Here is a 23,558-nt window from a genome sequence, read left to right as displayed (position 1 = left end):
AGCACTAGAAAGAGTCTGGGGAAAGGTAAGATGTTGGAGCCCGAGGAAAAAGACCAATCAGTGAGTCAAGAGATTTCCTGGAATTTGCACAATAGTTGAACCTTTAAACAAGTGACTAGAAATGGAACTGCTGGTGACTCACAGCGGAGAAGACACTGAAGGAACTGGGTCATGTGACCAGGGTAAGAGGCCAAGGAGAAGCATTTTATGGCAGCCCAAGTGACCTGGCTGTACCCCTAGCATTTCATCCCAGGTGGAGATTTGGTTTATGGGGCAACACTGCTGAACTTCAAACCTAGAATAACCATACATCCTAGTTTACCTGAGACAGTCCCAGGTCCATACCTGTTGTCCCAGTGTCCCATCTAGTTTAACATTCTAGCATTCTCAAACCTCTGTTGATTTGGATGATAATTGTATGGTTAGCCATTTATACCAATTTGGTAGCACTATCCTTAACCTTATAATTTTGTGGAATAAGTCACAATCGAAAAAAAAAATCACTCAATAAATCAGTATTAACTTCCAAGTTCAGTCTTTTAAAAAACCTACACCCAAGAATCAAGAAAAATGCCCCTCTTCCTATCATATGTCAGACACTGAGCTTGACAACAGGATGTAAAGATAAAATGATACATTCTGTGTTTTTAGGGAGCTTCCAATCTGGGGTAGATATAGTAACACAACTAGGGAACCTCTTGTGCGAATGTCACGCATACTGTGTGGGTTTCTGACAGGGTTGTCCTTTCAAGCTCTAGATTAAGACCATATGCCTGTAATGGGGTGTATAAGGGAGAAAGTGGATGGGGAAGAGGATAGGTGGATATTTCCTAGTGTCAATCATCTGATGGTGACTTAGTAGATTTTCAGATAGAAACAGAAGTTGAAAGATTGGTCACAGAGCTAGGAAATCCTGCCTTTCTTTCTTTTTAATCTTACCTTCAAAAATTGAGACAGTGCTGCAGGGACAGGTGGCCTCTTCCAAGTGGAGTCAAGAAAAGGGAGACCATAGGCTAAAGATGAGTAACCTAGATCTCATAAGGGGAATGTGGGGTGAGTACGACCTCCCTTCCTAATTAAGAGTTTCCCCATTGCCAATCTTAAAGGCTAGGGGTTTTACTTCATTAGAGGAAGTTACTAGTTTCCTTACATAAATATGCAAACAAACAGTTAACATGCAAGAGGAGAGCAGCAATACTAGCAGTCACCCTTGAGCCAGGGCTAACACACAGGAGAAATTCCTTTGGGCCTGTGAGGGAAGACTTCTCAGAAGAGATAACACTTGATCTCAGACTCAAACGTAAGTAGATTTTTTATCAGATTGCTAGAGGAGTGGGGCTGGGAGGGCAGAAGGACTGGTCTGTGAAAAAGCACTGAACGCTGAGAATATGTTAATTCTTTGACTCATTGAATATTTACTGAGCACCTACTATCTGGCAAGCACATTTCTAGGTGCTGCGGGAGGTGGGTAGGGGGAGATTCTGGATTTCTAACAAGCTCAGGCGCTGCTGCTGCTAGACTATGGCTGGCACCATAGCGAAGCAAAGCTCCAAATCATGGCGCTGCATGACCTCAGTCAGATGTGAAGCTGACTCATGGTAACAGGTAAAAGCTTCTTCTTGTTTTGTTTTTAATTTATTTATTTTTGGCTGCGTCGGGTCTTCATTGCTGCGCGAGGGCTTTCTCTAGTTGCGGCGAGCGGGGGCTACTCTTCGTTGCGGTGCGCAGGCTTCTCATTGCGGTGGCTTCTCTTGTTGCGGAGCACGGGCTCTAGGTGCATGGGCTTCGGTAGTTGTGGCAGGCAGGCTCAGTAGTTGTGGCTCGCGGGCTCTAGAGCACAGGCTCAGTAGTTGTGGCGCACGGGCTTAGTTGCTCCACAGCATGTGGGATCTTCCTGGACCAGGGCTCGAACCTGTCTCCCCTGCATTGGCAGGCGGATTCTTAACCACTGCGCCACCAGGGAAGCCCCAGGTAAAGGCTTTTAAATTCAATGCTTTTCCTGTTAAAATTTGCCATCAATTATATTTCTCCAGAACTTCATCTTACCAATCTAAATTACATGTTCTATGGGCACATTACAAATCGGCATTCTTTTAAAATAAGCTAATACAGTTTACTACTGTAGTTTTAAATTGTGTTGAGAAAAAAATATTTTAGAGAGTGGGTTTTTTTTTTTAAAACCTACACCCAAGATTCAAGGAAAATGTCGCCCTTCCTACCTGTTAAGCCTGTAATAGACCTCTGAGCATAAGTCCTTGGATTTTACTTACCACACATAATGATCAATCTGTGAAGATGTGTTTATTTCGTTCGGACATCCATAAAATTCTCAGGGAAAGCAATAGAAACCTTACAGGCCTGAATATTTCTTGGGGGCATCTTCATACCAGTGTTGTGACTTTCTGTTGTTCCTCAATCACTAAGCACATCTCAGAGCCAGCAGCACACAGCAAAGACACACATACAAGGAAGCAGCAGGTAGCATGGTGTTGCGGGAAGGCCACTGGAATAGAAGTCAGACAGACCTGAGTCCTGGACCTGACCCTTGCCCTGAGTAACTGTGAGCATGCCCTTCAGCAAATGACCAAAATCTCTCTAATATCTCCTCTTCAGTAAAATGTTGGGTATTTGTTCTGTTTATCCCCACTGAGCTCTGAGTTTCAAATGTAATATTGTACATTAAAGTTTCATATAAACATGTGACATTAGTCTTATTTGAAACCACTGTTCTTGATTCATGTTTCATTTTCATACCCGTATTTGGCTAAAACAAACTTTTCTAGAGCTGCCACTGCCATTATTTAGTTAATTGCTTCCTTTGTTTTTCTCTCTAATCAAGGATTTCCCCCATTCACCCAATGCTAATTTGACCAATCCTAATCCATTCAACCCATACCACCAGATAATAGTTTTCATAGCACACCTGATTAAAATCTTCTCATCTCTCTCCTCATTAAAATCTTTAATAGGTTCCCATTTTCAAAGACTGTGGTCTCCAAAGTGGGTATATAAGACCCCTCATTGTAAGGAGAAAGGAAGAAAATATTAGACCATACATTTGCATTCATTGTTTTAAAATCTAAAACATAAGAAAGAAATTAATTCTTGATTTATCTCCTATGGCATAAAACACACCAGGAGTTCACCATAATCTCGTAATACTCTGTCAACATAACTTTCTGTCTGTCTTTACATTATCTCAGAACCATAAGGACCATGTGTATGGAAAAGAGGACTCAGGATTGTCTTCACAAAGAAGTGGTAAAATTGGGGTCACCATAAAAGACTTTCTGGGGGAAATTTTGAGAACTTACTTTGGTAGCCCTGATTATTCCAAGGGCAACCTCCCCCTACCAGACTTCTGGAGAAAGGCCTAAGTGCCTGAGAAATGGGTCAGTATTTTATTACATCACTCCTTTACTCAAAAACTTTCAGTAACTCTTTATTATCTCAAGGGTGAAGTTCAAATCTCTTAGTCTACATTCAAGACTCTCCTTAATTTAGCCAAAACTACCATTTGCATCGTGTCTCTAGAACACTGCTATAACTATTTCTCCTAAGGCAATCTTTCATTATCAAAGGTTACTTACCCCATTACGACTACCTGGGCTTCCTTCTCTCTCTCTTTATAAAAATTTTATTTCTTCTTTCAGTTTCATTGAGATATAATTAACGTACAGCATAGTATAAGTTTAAGGTGTACAGCATAATGACTTGAGTTACATACTTTTAGAAATGATTACCACAAGTTTAGTTAACATCCATCATCTCATATAAATATGGAAAAAAAGAAAGAAAAAAGTATTTTTTTTCCTCATGTTGAGAACTTTTAGGATTTGCTCTCTTAGCAACTTTTCAATATCCCATAGAGCAGTGTTAACTATAACCATCATGTCATACATTACATCTCCAGTACTTATTTATCTTATCTTCCAGGTAGGTATAAACTGGAAGTTTGTAACTTTTGACCACCTTCATCCAATTCTCCCACCCGCCCCACCACCCCTACCTCTGGCAACCACAAAAAATCTGATCTCTTTTTCTATTAGGTTTTTTTTAAGATTCCACATATAAGTGAGATCATACAGTATTTGTCTCTCTCTGCCTGACTTACTTTACTTAGTATAATGCCTTCATAGTTTATCTATGTTGTCTCAAATGGCAGGATTTCCTTTCTTTTTCATGGCTGTGTAGTATTCCAGTGTGTGTGTGTGTGTGTGTGTGTGTGTGTGTGTGTGTGTGTGTGTGCATGTGCGCATGTGTGTACCACATTTTCTTTATTCATTCATCTATTGATGGACACTTAGATTGTCTCTCTCCTTGGGATCCCTTTGAAAATACAATTACATTAGAACAATAATACTTTCATGTAAATTATTTTATCAAATCACTTTTTTTTCTGTAAAGGTGAGATTCAGTGACCACAATACTTCTGGTGCCTATGGAAAGAGAAGACACACACAAAAAAAGGGAAAGGGGACTCCAAAGATTAATTTTGCTTGCATGACGGTTTCTCCAGTAGTTGCTCTGAGAAAAGGAACCCATTTGCAAATGAAAAACTCTTATTTTCCGTTCAAGCTATTTCCTATTAGTTATCACCATGGTATATAAATCTGTCCATTGTCAGTTTGCTGAATGTACAGCAATTCCCCAGAGGCTAGTCAACCCTTGGTAAGTTTATGGATTTGACAATTTCAGGAACAAAGGGTGGAAAAGTAAGATACAGCAAGCCAAGAGGTTGGGGGAAACAGCTAACACCCTTTGTCTTACCATATTAGTCACTGAGGACTATTGTCTGATTGCTATGGAAAATGTCTTAGAACAAATCTTGTTTGAGAATTATTTGTCCATCGTCTAGACTAGTCAAGATATCAACGATTTTCTTGTTACTGACAGAGTTTTGGAAACAGTTAATCCTAAGGACCCTGGTGAACCTTGGGACTTTCCAAATGGGACTTCCAGATTTTTATCCTGAACAGGAAACAACTTTGCAAGATATTAACCACAACCAATGAAACACCAAAACTTTTCCACCAGAAACATGTTAATATCAACGTTCACTTTTTGAAATTCTAAGCAAATAATTGCATCCAATTTTTTCCTTCCTAGCTCACTACACTATAGGCACACTGGACTTCTTTTTGTTCCTTGAGCAGGCCAAGCTTGCTCCCACCTCAGGGCATTTGCACTTACTATTCACTCTAAATGTCTGTCGCACATCTTTGCACACCTAGCTTCTTGATATCCTTTGGGTCTCAGTTCAAATGTGGTCACCTTCTCAGAGAGACCTATTCTAACTATCCAAAGATAAGTAGCTTTCCTTCCCTCACCTTCTCATTGTCCATAGCCTTGTTTCATATTCTTCACAATAGATATCATTGCCTGAAATCACCTTGTTCAATTATATGTTTACTTATTTGTTGTCTTCCTCTCCCTCTTCAGAATGTCAGTTTCGTGAAATCTGGGACTTTATCTGTCCTATTCACGGCTATATCCTCAGTGCTTAGGAGGGTGCCTGCACGTAAAAGGCTCTCAATCAATATTTGTTGAACAACTGACTGAAACTCTTCAGCTGCTGCCTATGGCATTTAGGATTAGGTTCAGGGTACTTCACAGGGTTTACAAGCTGGTCCCTGCTTCCTTATCTAGTCTTATCTTTCACTACCCAGATTCTCCGAACTCTTCTTGACTTTGACCATATACTGTCAACTATCCACCAATTCTGGACTTTCACGTATGTTGTTCTCTTTCCTTGGATGCTCTTCCCCCTCTATATTCATCTTTGCCTGACTCATTTCTACTTACCTTTTAACTCTTAGCTTAGAGTTCATTTCCTTGGTGATGGTGGTTGATAATCTTGCCAAACTGCTTCCTATTCAGACCAGAAAGCTTGGAGTCCTCATTTAGAAAGTTCAGAGGTCTCCTTGTCTTTTTGGAATTGAATATTTCCATAAATGTCAATAACAAGAAAAATGTTGATAGTTTTGACTGAGACAATGATGTGACAATTCTTTCTTTCTTTTTTATAAATTTATTTATATTTGGCTGTGTTGGGTCTTTGTTGCTGCGCGTGGGCTTTCTCCAGTTGTGGCGAGTGGGGGCTACTCTTTGTTGTGGTGCATGGGCTTCTCATTGCGGTGGCTTTTCTTGTTGTGGAGCACGGGCTCTGGGCACATGGGCTTCGGTAGTTGTGGCAGGTGGGCTCAGTAGTTGTGGCTCACAGGCTCTAGAGCACAGGCTCAGTAGTTGTGGCGCACGGGCTTAGTTGCTCCGCAGCATGTGGGATCTTCCTGGACCAGGGCTCGAACCCGTGTCCCCTGCATTGGCAGGCAGATCCTTAACCACTGCACCACCAGGGAAACCTGTTGTAACAATTCTTAATGAAGGCTTGTTTTAAATAGTCTATTACCATAGCAATCAGAAAATAGTTGTAGTGACTAATATAGTAATAAAAGTTTTGAAGGTTAGGTTGAGCAAGATGTTTCCTGTGCAAATTGATGGGTTTTAATTCCTTACCCCTCTGCCCTTGGGCCCCTTTGCTGTTCACTGCATGTTTTCTAAGGAGTGGTCGTTTTCAGGAATTGGTCTTTAATTACCAAGTTTCATGAGCGTATTTCTAAGTCAAAGTCAGACATACGATTAATTTAAACCAGGAAATATCCTTGAACTTAAGAATGGGACATCTCTTCAGGGAAGACAACTGAGGAGGAAAAAACAAGCAAATATCATCATATATACCAGTGCACTCTAATCTTACAAGTATCTTCAACTTCCAGACTGGATTGTTTCCCCTGCTCTGTTCATTAATACTTCTATCACAAAACTTACTACATTATAATTATTTTTGTACTTGTCAGTTAGCAGATAAAATCTCAAACATGTCTGTAATCTACTTAAAGGCAGTAATCTTATTCTGACTTGGAATTTAATACATACTTGTTGAATGTATGGGTTATTGAATGAAAATTGAAACTAAACAGGTCAACATGGAATATCATAAGATCATCTATGGGTAAATGTGAATTAAAGAGTCAGAAGAATGTCCTGAAGCTCAGAATAGGTAAAGATCACTGTGGGCAGAAGTAGTCAAGGGAGGCTTTGTAGGAGGTGGGATAAGAAAATGGCTTTGGAGGTTGAATACAGTTGAGTAACCCAGATGGAGAAAGGACACTACTCTAGAAACAGTCAGTGGCAGAGCAAACTTAAGCAAGAGGCACAGGGCCAGTGAGTGGACAAGTACTGCAGTGGAATGAGGGCCATGAAATCAGCTTGAGGTCTGCTTAGGGAGAGCTCTGATGTCCAGGCTAAGGGGTCAGAGCCTTTTACCCATAGATTGTGGGAAAATGTTAAAAATCTTTAACTGTACAAGTAATATACTGCAAATTCAACTTAAGGTAAATTTATCTTGTCATGGAATGCAGGGTGTATTGGAAGGAGGAGGAACTGGAGGTAAAGAAACTAGCTGGGAGTCTCATGTAGTAGTAGTAAGGGGAAGGCTTAGATTAGGCAAGTGGCTTGGAAAAAAGTATTCAGAGGAGAAGGATAGCCACCAATGGTGGTGATGCAACACATTAGGGAGGAGATGGTCCATAAGTCCTTTCCTTAAAAGAGTAAATGTGCTGGACTTCTGGTGCTTTTGTGGACTCCTCTCCCTATATTCTTTATACGCACCAAGTCTCAACGCCCTTCATCAATTCTAAATCAAGACTCTAAAATTCTTAAGATTAGGAATTTCCTCCCTTCCTCCCTCCCTTCCTTCTTTCCTTCCTTCTTTCTTTCCTTCCAACAACTTTACAGAAGAATAGCTGTATGACAAACTGAATATTTTAATTTAAAGTCTGCAACTTGGTGAGTTTTCACATGTGTACAGCCACGAAACCTCATCACAAACAAGATCATGAGCACATCCATCGCCCCCAAAGTTTCTTGTGCCCCCTTTTTAATCCATCCTTCCTCCTCACAAATTCTGCAAACCTCACCCTTATCCCCACCTAGACAACAACTGTTTTGCTTTTTGTCACTATCGATTAGTTTCCACTTTCTAGAGTTTCATATTAATGGAATCATACAGTATGTATTCTTTCTCATTTACCTTTGTTATTGTTTTGAGATCCATCCTTGCTGTGTATATCAATAATTTAATTCTTTTGATTGCTGAGTAGCATTTCATTTTATGGATAACCACAATTTGTTTATGCATTCACTTATTGATGGGCATTTGGGTTGTTTCCAGTTTGTGGTTATTACAAATGAAGCTGTTATAATCATCATTGTACCAGCATGTACAAAGAGATTCATGTTAAGGATTGGCTCATATCTTCACGGGGACTGGCAAGTCTGAAATCTGTAGGGCAGGCCAGTGGACTCGAAACTCAGGCAGGACTTGATGTTGCGCTTGAGGTAGAATTTCTTCCTCTCTGGGAAACCACAGTTTTTCCCCTTAAGTTAGACCTTCAACTTATTGCATGAGGTTCATTCACATTATTGAAAGTAATCTCCTTTCCTTAAAATCAACTGATTTTGTATAACTATAGTCCAATATCAAAACTGGGATGTTGACATTGGTATAATACACAGAGCTTATTCAGATTTCACCAGTTTTACATGCTTGTGTGTGTGAGTAGTTCTATGTAATTTTGTTCTAGTGTAGATTCATGTAACTGCCACCTCAATCAAGATACAGAACTCTTCAACCACAAGGCTCTCTTTTGCTACCCCTTCATAGTTACACCCACAATTTTCCCACTCCCCATCCCGAATCACAGGTAACCACCAATCTGTTCTCTATTTCCGTGATTTTGTTATTTGAAAATGTTATATAAATGAAAGCATACAACATGTACCATTTTGAGAATGACCTTAAGATCATCCATGTTCTTGCGTGTATTAATCAAATTATAGTTCATAACTACAATTCGTTTCTTTTTCTAAAAAAAATTGAAGTACAGTTGATTTACATATAATATTAGTTTCAGGTATACAACATAGTGATTCAATATTTTTTTTTGACACTTTGTGACTTCCTTTTATTCACATTAGGGAGGAGAGTGGGAGTGGAATGGGGTGGGCTGGGGAGCGGGAGGTTCCAGGCACTAGAGAGGCAGATGGAGAAGGCCTCCTCTCAGGCACCACTTCCCTCTGCTCATCCTTGGCAAGTTTTGTGAGCCAAGGAAGGATAACCGCAAGCTAGTGCTGTGGAAAGGTCAGGAGACCGAGTCGAAAGATCTGCCAAATTCTGGTTCTGCTAGGTGTCCTTGGGCAGGTCATTTCCTTTTGCTGGGTCTGTTACTCCACATGTGGAAAGACACAAGGTTCTGCTGAGAGCCAAGGAGCCCAAAGGGGCTCAACCTTGGTTCCAGGTCTATAGTCAGACAAGACCCCGTAGAGCTGTTGTGAGGACCAAGTTGAGATAATGTGAGTAAAGGACTCAGCACAGTGCCTGGCACATAAGTGGGCACTCGATAAATGGTTTTTGCTGTTGGCCCTAGGAGATGGGGATGAGAATGGGCACCCGAGCATCCACAGTACAGAAAAGAGGCCAAAAGACATTTCCACTGCATTCTGAGGGGGTATGGAGGACAGCCCACACATATATCATCAAGAGGGGTTTTAGGAGCAGCAATCCTGGGTACACTGGTACAGCACTCATAGCTTTTGTTGCCAGTCTGTCATTAGTGCTCACAGTGGGATTATTGTCCCTATGTTACAAATGAGCAAACTGAGGACTCTCTGAGTCACACAGCTGCTAGACAGGGAGAGGGGCTGAGTCCAGTTTTTCCTGGCTCCTGAGAAACCCAACTCTACCAGTTACTGGTTGTGTGATCTTGGGCAAATTACCTAACCTTTTGGTGACTCAGTTTCTTCATCTGTGAAAGAACTTTAAACTCCATTTAAAGTTATTAAAAAATATTGGCTATATTCCCTGTGCTGTACAATATATCCTTGTAACTTATTTATTTTATACATAGTAGTTTGTACCTCTTAATTCCTTACCCCTATCTTCCCCTCCTCCTTCCCTCTCCCCACTGTACCTGTGTACAGGTACACTGTATCTGTTTCTGTTTTGTTATATCCATTCAATTTTTTTATTTTTTAGATTCCACACGTAAGTAATAACATATAGCATTTGTCTTTCTCTGTCTGACTTATTTCACTAAGCGTAATGCCCTCCAAGTCCATCCATGTTGTTGCAAATGGCAAAATTTCATTCCTTTTTTTAAGTAAGGCTGAGTAAATATTCCATGGTATATATTGAATGAATATACCATATGTGCTTAACTATTCACCCACTAAAGGACATTTGGATTGCTTCCAGTTTTTTATGAATAAAGCTTCTACAAACATTCATTTACAGGTTTTTGGTAAACAGATGTTTTTTCATTTCTCTGGGATAAGCGCTCAAGACTTCAATTCCTGGGTTGTATGGTGAGTACATGTCTAGTTTAAGAAGCTGCCAAACTATTTTCCAGAGTGTCTATTCCATTTTACAGTCCCACCAGCTTTAGGTTATGCTTCAGACCTTTGATTCCAATTGTTTGTTGGGTGAATCGCCCTGGATGTCTCACATCCTGGAACTCAGTATGCTAAAATGTGAGTTCATTATCTTCCCCTACACACCAGTAATCCTGCTTTATTTTCTGTCTTCACTAATATAACCATTTATTACCCAATCCAGACACTGAGAGCCACCTTAGATTCCTCTCTCTCACCTATTACCACATTAAATCCATCACTTGGATAGGCCCATTTTATCTCATATCTCTCAAACAGAGAAGACACATCATTATCAGCCACCAAGAATTATAACTATCTAAGCATTCGCATAATGATGTCCTAGCTTGGGGTATTTTTTTGTCAAGTTAAGAGCAGGTATTTTAGAGTTGGTTGGTACATTAATGCTTAAGGCTTGGAGAAGTGAAATAGATTAGCTGGTCACATATAAGCAGGTCTAAATTGCCAAGTGAACTCAAATCCCTCTACGTAGTAGCAGATTAGAAAACAGATTTATTTGGGGCAGAGTTCTAGCCCAACATCTGGGTCAAAACTGCAAATGAGTTCTACTGTATTTATGAAACAAGTATTTTAGCAGTGTGGAGACTGTCAATCATATATGGCATAGTCTGCTGGCTTGGATCCACTGTTAGTTATAATAATGTGTAAAAGTCTGTTAAGGTCACCGAGGAGTCTAGTTAATAGTAACTGTGCCTTGATGACTTAGCTACTGAGTGTCTACATTTAAAATTTTTGAAGGGGGCTTCCCTGGTGGCGCAGTGGTTGAGAGTCTGCCTGCTAATGCAGGGGACACGGGTTCGAGCCCTGGTCTGGGAGGATCCCACATGCCGCGGAGCAACTGGACCCGTGAGCCACAATCGCTGAGCTTGCGCGTCTGGAGCCTGTGCTCTGCAACAAGAGAGGCCACGATGGTGAGAGGCCCGTGCACCGCAATGAAGAGTGGCCCCCACTTGCCACAACTGGAGAAAGCCCTCGCACAGAAACGAAGACCCAACACAGCCATAAATAAACAAATTAAAAAAAAAAAAACTTATAAAAAAAATTTTTTTTTGAAGGAAATTTTCAAGTTGTTTGTGAGATGGGCCAGAGCACACTTGTTTCTGGTCAGCACTCTGGCTGTTCAACAGAATTTGAGAGTCATAACTCACTGTTGTTACTCACTATACTTATCTAGTTAGGTCAACCACATGACTCCAGACCCCAAACTAGGTCTTTCTTGTCCAAGGAACAAATTTTCCAAATTCTCAGAGACATGACTTAATACTCATCAAATTGATATTCTGAAATAAAGGCCCTGTCAGTGCTGAGAAGTAAAATAAGGAAATGTACAATGCAGAGTCAGGTGCCAATCCATTTAGTGGCTTCTTGGAGATTACCCTGTCTTCTTTTCCAGTTGGGTAGCCAAGTCCACTTCTGGTGGAAACGCCATCGACTCTTTTGCATTTAGTATAAATGTCTATTAAGAAGTTGCTAGTTTGAAAGGAATCACTAATACCATGTCCCTAGAGACTGTGTAGTGCCTGCTTGGCATAATTGTAGGTAAGGAAGCCAACACGGCTTTGTAACAATAGGGAGTATGTTCAGGAAATTCCCCATTTAAGCTCATTTCCAACCTGATTTGTTCAATGAGTGCTATGGGACATTGGAAACCTTGGAAGTCAGAGCCATTATCACTGTCATATCCTTCATATGATCCAAGTTCCATCAGGTTACTGGACTGTCAACAACAGTCACGAAGGGGAAACACTCACAAGACTTCAGCCTTAGACATGAGAAAGAGAGGCCAGACTCTGACCGTTTGTCTTGTCGCTTGGAGCACAGCTCATTTCCAATCCCCATCTTTTCTTCCCAGCTATGCAGGGTCCAGCTTGGACTTTCCTATGGATATACCGGACATCCAGTGAGTCTAAGAAAGTGAGGCTGGAAGACTACACATAATAGTTTGCCATAGAATCAGCTAATCTTTTGAAAAGTTTGTCCATTGTAGGCCCATATACCTGCAAAGTTTTCAGGGAAGAGCTCACTCTCTTGCTTAAGTCTTTCTGTATTAGCTTTTCATTGATGCAGTCATAAATTATCACAAATGTATTATCTTACAAATCTGTAGGTCAGAAGTCTGACACAGGTCTCACACAGCTAAAATCAAGGTGTCATAGGGCTGCATTCCTTTCTGAAGGCTCTAGGGGAAGATTCACTTCCTTGCTCATTTGAGTATTATTATTATTTTTTAAAATATTTATTTATTTATTTGGTTGTGCTGGGTCTTGGCTGCAGCACGTGGGCTACTTAGTTGTGGCAGGCGGGCTCCTTAGTTGTGGCATGTGAACTCTTAGTTGCGGCATGCGTGTGGGATCTAGTTCCCTGACCAAGGATCAAACCCAGGCCCCCTGCACTGGAAGCGCAGAGTCTTACCCACTGTGCCACCAGGGAAGCCCATCATCTGAGTTGTTGACAGAATCCAGTTCCTTGTGGTTTTAGGACTAAGGTCCCTGATTTCTTTTTTTAATTAATTAAATAATTAATTAATTAATTTTTGGCTGTGTTGGGGTCTTCATTGGTGCACGCGGGCTTTCTCTAGTTGTGGTGAGAGGGGGTTACTCTTCATTGTGGTGCACGGGCTTCTCATTGCGGTGGCTTCTCTTGGTGTGGAGCACGGGCTCTAGGCACGCAGGCTTCAGTAGTTGTGGCACGTGGGCTCAGTAGTTGTGGTTCGCTGGCTCCAGAGCGCAGGCTCAGTAGTTGTGGTGCACGGGCTTAGTTGCTCCGCAGCATGTGGGATCTTTCTGGACCTGGGATCGAACCCGTGTCCCCTGCATTGGCAGGCGGATTCTTGACCACTGCGCCACCAGGGAAGTCCCAGTCCCTGATTTCTTGTTTGCTGTCAGCTGAGGGCTTTTCCCAGTTTCTTGAGGTTACTCACATTCCTAGGTTTGTGGCCCCCTTCCTCCATCTTCAAAGCCAGCAATAGTGGGTAAATTCATTCTCTCACTTTGAATCTCTTCTCTTTTTTCCTCTATCTCATCCTTTTACAACCTAACCAGGAAAGGTTTTCTGCCTTTAAGGTCTCATTTGATTAGACTGGGCCCACATGGGTAATCCAGGATAATCTCACAGTCTCAAAGTCTGTACCCTTAATTACCTCAGGAAATTCCTTCTCGCCATGTCATGCAACATAATCACAAATTCCAGGAATTAGAGTTTGGGCATTTTGGGAGGTCCATTACTGTGCCTACTAAATTATCTAAAGGTAAAAATTCATTCATTGACTTATTCATTTATTCATTTTTTTCAACAAATATTTATTTAGTGCCTACTATATACCAGAAAATTTACGAGGCATTGGATGTTCTGTCCTATTTCACTTGTGAACTGTGAGAGGTGATAAAGCATTTGTGCATTGAGCAAATTTATCTGCGGAATTTTCTCTTGTGCCACATATTGTCTACAAGGAGAAGAGGCCTGGGAGGGAACTGACAACATAGGAGACTCTCAGACAACCATAATTGTGGTGTGTGGTCATCCATCTCTAACTCCTATGCTGATTCAGTTCACTTTTCACAGATCAGGGGCTGGGTGTGAAATGAGGAATGAATGATGTGGATGTACTACTGTGGGAGTTATCTTTAATTCAGAAAGAATCAATTCCTGTAACAATACATAAAGGCTTATGATGCGTGCTATGCTGTCACACTAGCATTCATAAATACCGGTTTTTCCCCTACGAGAGCTTACAATTTAATTCAGGAGACATGGCACTTCAAATAGTTTGATGACAATGCAATATTGCATTTCATTAAAGCAAAAGTCATGCTTCACTTACAGGGAGCTTAAGAAGGGCACAACCAGTGCAAGCTTGAGATGTAGGAAAACTTCCTTTCCTTCTTGTGTATGTCACCAGCAGGGGTGGTGGTGGAGGTGGGAGAGAAGGATCAGAGTTCTCAATACCAACTGTGGCCAGAGCATCTCATTAATTGATGGACTACAAATAAAAGATAGCATTGTCATTAGATATCCTTTCTCTGTTATCTGTTATCTTCCTTGAAAAAGAAAATCTAGGAAAAATTACACAAAATATAATACTCAAACACTGACAATACCAAATGCTGGTGAGGATGTGGAGTAAGAGGAACTCTCATTCATTGCTGGTGGGAATGCAAAAGGGTACAACCACTTTGGAAGACAGTTTGGCAGTTCCTTACAAAACTAAATATATCCTTACAATACGATCCACCAATCCTGCTTGTTGGTGTTTACCCAAATGAATTGAAAACTTATGTCCACCTAAAAACCTGCACACAGATGTTTATAGCAGCTTTATTCATATTTGTCAAAACCTGGAAATGACCAACATGTTCTTCAGTAGGTGAATGGATAAATAAACTATAGTACACTTGGAAAATGGAAAAGTGCTAAAAAGAAATGAGCTATCAAACCATGAAAAGATATGAAGAAAACTTGAATGTATATTACTAAGTGAAAGAAGCCATCTTTCAAAATTACATATTGTGGGCTTCCCTGGTGGTGCAGTGGTTAAGAATCTGCCTGCCAGTGCAGGGGACACGGGTTCGAGCCCTGGTCCGGGAAGATCCCACGTGCCACGGAGCAACTAAGGCCATGCGCCACAACTACTGAAGCCTGCGCTCTAGAGCCTGCGAGCCACAACTATTGAAGCCCGTGTGCCTAGAGCCCATGCTCTGCAACAAGAGAAGCCACCGCAGTGAGAAGCCCATGCACCGCAACGAAGAGGAGCCCCCGCTCGCAGCAACTAGAGAAAGCCCGCGCAGCAACGAAGACAGAACGCAGCCAAGAATAAATAAAAAATAATAAAGTTCCCTTAAAAAAATTATATATTGTATGATTCCAACCACATGACATTCTGGAAAAATCACAGCTATGGAGACAGAAGAAAGTTCAGTGGTTGCCATGGGTTTGGAGGCACAGAGGCTTTTCGGGGCAGTGAAACTATTGTGTATAATACTACAAAGGTGGATATATATCATTAGAAATTTAAAAAAAATTTTTTTAACATCTTTATTGTAGTATAATTGCTTTACAATGGTGTGTTGGTTTCTGCAGTATAACAAAATGAATCAGTTATACATATACATATGTTCCCATATCTCTTCCCTCTTGCGTCTCCCTCCCTCCCACCCTCCCTATCCCACCCCTCTAGCTGGTCACAAAGCACCGAGCTGATCTCCCTGTGCTATGCGGCTGCTTCCCACTAGCTATCTATTTTACGTTTGGTAGTGTATATATGTCCATGCCACTCTCTCACTTTGTCCCAGCTTACCCTTCCCCCTCCCCGTATCCTCAAGTCCATTCTCATTAGAAATCCAAACCCATAGAATGTATGACACCAAGAGTGAACTCTAAGGTAAATTATGGACTTTGGGTGATAATGATGTGTCAGTGCAAGGTCATCAGTTGTAACAAATGTACCCCAGAGTGGTGGGGCCTGTGGATAACGGGGTAGGCTATGCATGGGGAGGGGTAAGGAGTTATATGGGAGCTCTGTACATGCTGCTCAAATTTCCTATGAACCTAAAACTGCTCTAAAAATAAACCCTATTTTTAAAAATGTTATTGCTACTATTTTTTGAGTACCTATTTTGTGCCAGACACCAGGCCAGGCTATGTTAGCTATTTCTTGTCTTCACAGCAATCCGTAAAATAGGTGTTATTAACTTTATTCTACAAATTAGAAAACTGTTTTTTGTCCAGAATAAATGAGTTTGTCAAGGTCATTCAGCTAATAAGTGAGAATCTGAGATGTTAACCTTGATTCCCTGGCTGCAAAGACCTGTACTTCTTTTATTATATCATTTTCACTAATAAACAACAATATATATTCCTTTTTATAAATACAAGGGGGGACATTATATTTAACAATATGGAGGACATGATAACAATCACTGCAACTTCAAGCAGAAAAAATACCTGACTAAGGAGTAAGGAAATAAAAAGATTATGGCTGAGAAAAACGGAAAATAAGGAGGTACACAGGAAGTAGCTAAAGGTCCTTTCCAGAGAAGAATGCTGTTCAAAGGCCAGTTATATCTGGAAGATTCCAACTTCCAGTTATAGGGAAGTAGTCCCTATCAAACCAACTCTCCAAGAGAAAACAACCATAAACTCTGGACTCCAGAGAGCAACCCAAAGCAGGTAGACATTGGGGAGGGGGGTCATGTACACTTGGAAGAAGGGAATAGCACCAAGATGAAAATTTTTCCCATTTTTGTCAAATTTTTGCCACAGACAAGGCTAAAACTTAGATAGAAAATCCAAAATCTTACTGACCTGAAGAATCAGAAGGCAAAGTTCAGGGCAACCATGGCAGTTAGAGGGAAAAAATCTAGAAAAGGAGAACTCCAGAGAAAGGGAGTCCCAAATTCTGTATATAATGTGCCCAAATCTCTAGCTGCTCATGAACTGCTGTGTGGATGGTAGAGGTCAAGCATATGGCTAAGGCTCAAAGAATTGAACAAAGATTTCTGCTGCTGCCCATTATGAAGGAGTTAGAGTTTGGAGTTTGTGTTCAGTTGGGTTACCTGCCTGGTAGAAAAAATATTCCGTAATCTTCAGGGAATCCAGCATCTCCACAATGAGCAGTTCAAAATGTCCAGGTGGCAACAAAAAATTATTATACATATAAATAAACAAGAAAATGTGACCCACACTTTTAAAAAAGGCAATGTAATAGAGACTGACCCCAAAATAATTCAGGTGTTGGAAACTGAGACAAGGATTTTAGATCAGCTATTATAATTATGCTCAAAAATGTAGATGAAAATATGGTCATAATTAATGAACAAATAGGAAATCTCAGTAGAGAAATGGAAACTACAAAAAAGTGTGGAAATTCTAGAACTAAAAAATATAGTGTCTAAAATTTTTAAATTCACTGGGTGGACTTAACAGTAGATTGGCGATGACCAAATAGAATTATTGAACTTCAAGTTAGCTAAATAAGCATTACTCAATCTGAAGAACAGAAAGATTGCACACAGCAAAAATAAATAAATAAATAAAAATAAAAGAAGAAAGAAAAAGAAAAAAAGGCTCAGTGACATGTGGAACTGATAATGTGGTTGGGTAAGATAATACAAAGATGCTTTCTTACTGACCATAAAACCCACATTTCCTACATTCTAAAGACATGCTATCTGCATATACTAAATCTGCTCTCAGGATGATGTCAATATTTGGCTATAGTTTTCTTTCTATGAGGTCTACTATTCCCATCTTCAATGGTTTTTATTAGTTAATTCACCCAGCTGTTATGGAGCCTTTTTTCCTTGTATCAGCCACTGTGCTAATTGCTGTAGAAAATAGATGAAATGGATATTATTCTTGAAAGGGCATGAAATGAGTGCTACACTAGAGATGCAGGCAAAAGGCTATTGTATTATTATGATGAGGGGTTCACTGGAGTAATTCTTTCAGCAACTGTCCACCTCCTTACACTGGAGAGATCAGGAGAAGGAGTTGACCCCATAGTGTTTCAGTCCCTACCTCCCTTCTCTTTGGGATCTGCTTGCCCACAGAGAACTTGTGTCCTACTCTGTGATATATGGTATAAGGTGTTGTCCCTTCAGGACAAGACTTGTGTTGGACATGTGAGGTCAGAGACTAAGTGGGTAAATCCAATTCTAGGTGCAATGTTAAGAAGTCAGTTGCTGAAGACCTAAGCCAAGTTCACCAAATTGTATGTCTATATTAACATTTTTAGTGGTGGTGTAGTATTTTGATGACCTATATGTACCATAGTTTAGGTTGTTTCTGATTTTTTCTTTTTGCTGTTACTAATAGTACTGCAATGAGCAAATTTTTATATGTATATCGTTTTTATTTTTTGGAAGTTTTAAATTTTATTTTATTTTTTATACAGCAGGTTCTTATTAGTTATCCATTTTATACATGTTAGTGTATATATGTTAATCCCAATCTCCCAATTCATCACACCGCACTCCCCCTGGCCACTTTCTCCCCTTGGTGTCCATATATTTGATCTCTACGTCTGTGTCTCTATTTCTGCCCTGCAAACCGGTTCAGCTGTACCATTTATCTAGGTTCCACATATATGCATTAATATATGATATTTGTTTTTCTCTTTCTGACTTCCTTCACTCTGTATAACAGTCTCTAGACCCATCCACATCTCTACTAATGAGACAATTTCATTCCTTTTTATGGCAGAGCAATATTCCATTGTATATATGTACCACCTCTTCTTTATCCATTCATCTGTTGATGGGCATTTAGGTTGTTTCCATGTCCTGGCTATTGTAAATAGTGCTGCAATGAACATTGGGGTGCATGTGTCGTTTTGAATTATGGTTTTCTCAGGGTATATGCCCAGTAGTGGGATTGCTGGGTCATATGGTAATTCTATTTTTAGTTTTTTAAGGAACCTCCATATTGTTCTCCATAGTGGCTGTATCAATTTACATCCCCACCAACAGTGCAAGAGGGTTCCCTTTTCTCCACACCCTCTCCAGCATTTGTTGTTTGTAGATTTTCTGATGATGCCCATTCTAACTGGTGTGAGGTGATACCTCATTGTGGTTTTGATTTGCATTTCTCTAATAATTAGTGATGTTGAGCATCTTTTCATGTGCTTCGTGGCCGTCTGTATGTCTTCTTTGGAGAAATGTCTATTTAGGTCATCTGCCCATTTTTGGATTGGGGTGTTTGTTTCTTTAATATTGAGCTGAATGAGCTATTTATGTATTTTGGAGATTAATCCTTTGTCCATTGATTCATTTGCAAATATTTTCTCCCAGTCTGAGGGTTGTCTTTTGGTCTTGTTTATGGTTTCCTTTGCTGTGCAAAAGCTTTTAAGTTTCATTAGGTCCCATTTGTTTATTTTTGTTTTTATTTCCATTACTCTAGGAGGTGGATCAAAAAAGATCTTGCTGTGATTTATGTCAAAGAGTGTTCCTCCTATGTTTTCGTCTAAAAGTTTTATAGTGTCCGGTCTTACATTTAGGTCTCTAATTCATTTTGTGTTTATTTTTGTGTATGGTGTTAGGGAGTGTTCTAATTTCATTCTTTTACGTGTAGCTGGCCAGTTTTCTCAGCACCACTTACTGAAAAGACTGTCTTTTCTCCACTGTATATCCTTGCCTCCTTTGTCATAGATTAGTTGACCATAGGTGCGTGGGTTTATCTCTTGGTTTTCTATCCTGTTCCATTGATCTATATTTCTGTTTTTGTGCCAGTACCATACTGTCTTGATTACTGCAGCTTTGTAGTATAGTCTGAAGTCCGGGAGCCTGATTCCTCCAGCTCTGTTTTTTTCACTCAAGACTGCTTTGGCTATTCGGGGTCTTTTGTGTTTCCATACAACTTTTAGGATTTTTTGTTCTAGTTCTGTAAAAATTGCCATTGGTAATTTGATAGGGATTGCATTAAATCTGTAGATTGCTTTGGGTAGTATAGTCATTCTCAAAATATTGATTCTTCCAACCCAAGAACATGGTATATCTCTCCATCTGCTTGTATCATCTTTAATTTCTTTCATCAGTGGCTTATAGTTTTCTGCATACAGGTCTTTTTTCTCCCTAGGTAGGTTTATTCCTAGGTATTTTATTCTTTTTGTTGCAGTGGTAAATGGGAGTGTTTCCTTAATTTCTCTTTCAGATTTTTCATCATTAGTGTATAGGAATGCAAGAGATTTCTGTGCATTAATTTTGTATCCTGCAACTTTACCAAATTCATTGATTAGCTCTAATAGTTTTCTGGTGGCATCTTTAGGATTCTCTGTGTATAGTATCATGGCATCTGCAAACAGTGACAGTTTTACTTCTTCTTTTCCAATTTGTATTCCTTTTATTTCTTTTCCTTCTCTGATTGCCATGGCTAGGACTTCCAAAACTATGTTGAATACGAGTGGCGAGAGTTGACATCCTTGTCTTTTTCCTGATCTTAGAGGAAATGCTTTCAGTTTTTCACCATTGAGAATGATGTTTGCTGTGGGTTTGTCATATATGGCCTTTATTATGTTGAGGTAGGATCCCTCTATGCCAACTTTCTGGAGAGTTTTTATCATAAATGGGTGTTGAATTTTGTCAAAAGCTTTTTCTGCATCTATTGAGATGATCATATGTTTTTTATTCTTCAATTTGTTAATATGGTGTATCACATTGATTGATTTGTGTATATTGAAGAATCCTTGCTTCCCAGGGTAAATCCCACTTGATCATGGTGTACGATCCTTTTAATGTGTTGTTGGATTCTGTTTGCTAGTATTTTGTTGAGGATTTTTGCATCTATATTCATCAGTGATATTGGTCTGTAATTTTCATTTTTTGTAGTATCTTTGTCTGGTTTTGGTGTCAGGGTGATGGTGGCCTCATAGAATGAGTTTGGGAGTGTTCCTTCCTCTGCAATTTTTTGGAAGAGTTTGAGAAGGATGGGTGTTAGCTCTTCTCTAAATGTTTTATAGAATTCACCTGTGAAGCCATCTGGTCCTGGACTTTTGTTTGCTGGAAGATTTTTAATCACAGTTTCAATTTCATTACTTGTGATTGGTCTGTTCATACTTTGTATATCTTGCTGGTTCAGTCTTGGAAGGTTATACCTTTCTCAGAATTTGTCTGTTTCTTCCAGGTTGTCCATTTTATTGGCATACAGTTGCTTGTAGTAGTCTCTTAGGATGCTTTGTATTTCTGCTGTGTCTGTTGTAACTTCTCCTTTTTCATTTCTAATTTTATTGATTTGAGTCCTCTCCCCCTTTTTCTTGATGAGTCTGGCTAATGGTTTATCAATTTGTTTATCTTCTCAAAGAACCAGCTTTTAGTTTTATTGATCTTTGCTCTTGTTTTCTTTGTTTCTATTTCATTTATTTCTGTTCTGATCTTTATGCTTTCTTTCCTTCTACTAACTTTGGGTTTTGTTTGTTCTTCTTTCTCTAGTTCCTTTAGGTGTAAGGTAAGATTGTTTATTTGAAATTTTTCTTGTTTCCTGAGGTAGGCTTGTCTTGCTATAAACTTCCCTCTTAGAACTGCTTTTGCTGCATCCCATAGGTTTTTGGATCATTGTGTTTTTGTTGGCATTTGTCTCTAGGTATTTTTTAATTTCCTCTTTGATTTCTTCAGTGATCTCTTCGTTATTTAGTAATGTATTGTTTAGCCTCCATGTGTTTGTATTTTTTACAGATTTTTTTCCTGTAATTGATATCTAGTCTCATAGCATTGTGGTCGGAGAAGATACTTGATACAATTTCAATTTTCTTAAATTTACCAAGGCTTGATTTGTACCCAAGATATGATCTATCCTGGAGAATGTTCCATGAGCACTTGAGAAGAAAGTGTAATCTGCTGTTTTTGAATGGAATGTCCTATAAATATCAATTAAATCTATCTGGTCTATTGTGTCATTTAAAGCTTGTGTTTCCTTATTAATTTTCTGTCTGGATGATCTGTCCATTGGTGTAAGTGAGGTGTTAAAGTCCCCCACTGTTATTGTGTTACTGTCAGTTTCCTCTTTTATAGCTATTAGCATTTGCCTTATGTATTGAGGTGCTCCTATGTTGGGTGCATATATATTTATAATTGTTATATCTTCTTCTTGGATTGATCCCATGATCATTATGTAGTATCCTTCCTTGCCTCTTGTAACATTCTTTATTTTAAAGTCTATTTTTTCTGATATGAGTACTGCTACTCCAGGTTTCTTCTGATTTCCATTTGCATGGAATATCTTTTTCCATCCCCTCACTTTCAGTCTGTATGTGTCCCTAGGTCTGAAGTGGGTCTCTTGTAGATAGCATATATATGGGTCTTGTTTTTGTATCCATTCAGCAAGCCTGTGTCTTTTGGTTGGACCATTTAATCCATTCACATTTAAGATAATTATGGATATGTATGTTCCTGTTACCATTTTCTTAATTGTTTTGGGTTTGTTTTTGTAGGCCTTTTTCTTCTCTTGTGTTTCACACTTAGAGAAGATCCTTTAGCATTTGCTGTAGAGCTGGTTTGGTGGTGCTGAATTCTCTTAGCTTTTGCTTCTCTGTAAACTTTTGATTTCTCCATCGAATCTGAATGAGATCCTTGCCAGGTAGAGTAATCTTCGTTGTAGGTTCTTCCATTTCATCACTTTAAATATATCATGCCACTACCTTCTGGCTTGTAGAGTTTCTGCTGAGAATCAGCTGTTAACCTTATGGGAGTCTCCTTGTATGTTATTTGTCGTTTTTCCCTTGTTGCTTTCAATAATTTTTCTTTGTCTTTAATTTTTGTCAATTTGATTACTATGTGTCTTGGTGTGTTCCTCCTTGGTTTTATACTGCCTGGGACTCTCTGCACTTCCTGGACCTGGGTGGCTATTTCCTTTCCCATGTTAGGGAATTTTTCAACTCTAATCTCTTCAAATATTTTCTCTGGTCCTTTCTCTCTCTCTTCTCCTTCTGGGACCCCTATAATGCGAATGTTGTTATGTTTAATGTTGTCCCAGAGTTCTCTTAGGCTGTCTTCGTTTCTTTTCATTCTCTTTTCTTTATTCTGTTCTGTGGCAGTGAATTCCACCTTTCTGTCTTCCAGGTCACTTACCCATTCTTCTGCCTCAGTTATTTTGCTATTGATTCCTTCTAGTGTATTTTTCATTTCAGTTATTGTATTGTTTATCTGTTTGTTTGTTCTTTAATTCTTCTAGGTGTTTGTTCTTGAATTCTTCTAGGTCTTTGTTAAACATTTCTTGCATCTTCTCGATCTTTGCCTCCATTCTTTTTTGAGGTCCTGGATCATCTTCACTACCATTATTCTGAATTCTTTTTCTGGAAGGTTGCCTATCTCCACCTCCTTTAGTTGTTTTTCTGGGGTTTTATCTTGTTCCTTCATCTGGTACATAGCCCTCTGCCTTTTCATCTTGTCTATCTTTCTGTGAATGTGGTTTTTGTTCCACAGGCTGCAGGATTGTAGTTCTTCTTGCTTCTGCTGTCTGCCCTCTGGTGGATGAGGCTATCCAAGAAGATTGTGCACTGATGGGAAGGACTGGTGGTGGGTAGAGCTGGGTGTTGCTCTGGTGGGCAGAGCTCATTAAAA

The 23,558-nt window shown here is 39.6% G+C and overlaps 1 protein-coding gene across 1 annotated transcript in view; it reads left to right on the top strand.

Annotated features, from left to right (window-relative positions):
- Positions 1–1,256: 1,256 nt before the first annotated feature.
- Positions 1,257–23,558, top strand: part of SELE (selectin E) — a 53,443-nt gene continuing 31,141 nt past the window's right edge. The window contains exon 1 of the mRNA XM_007172493.2: positions 1,257–1,300. The gene's annotated coding sequence lies outside the window, so the exon portion shown is untranslated. The remainder of the gene's footprint in view (positions 1,301–23,558) is intronic.

The sequence above is a fragment of the Balaenoptera acutorostrata genome, chromosome 1, assembly GCF_949987535.1.
Source record: "Balaenoptera acutorostrata chromosome 1, mBalAcu1.1, whole genome shotgun sequence".
Lineage (NCBI taxonomy): Eukaryota > Metazoa > Chordata > Mammalia > Artiodactyla > Balaenopteridae > Balaenoptera > Balaenoptera acutorostrata.
This window is presented reverse-complemented; position numbering and strand designations above follow the sequence as displayed.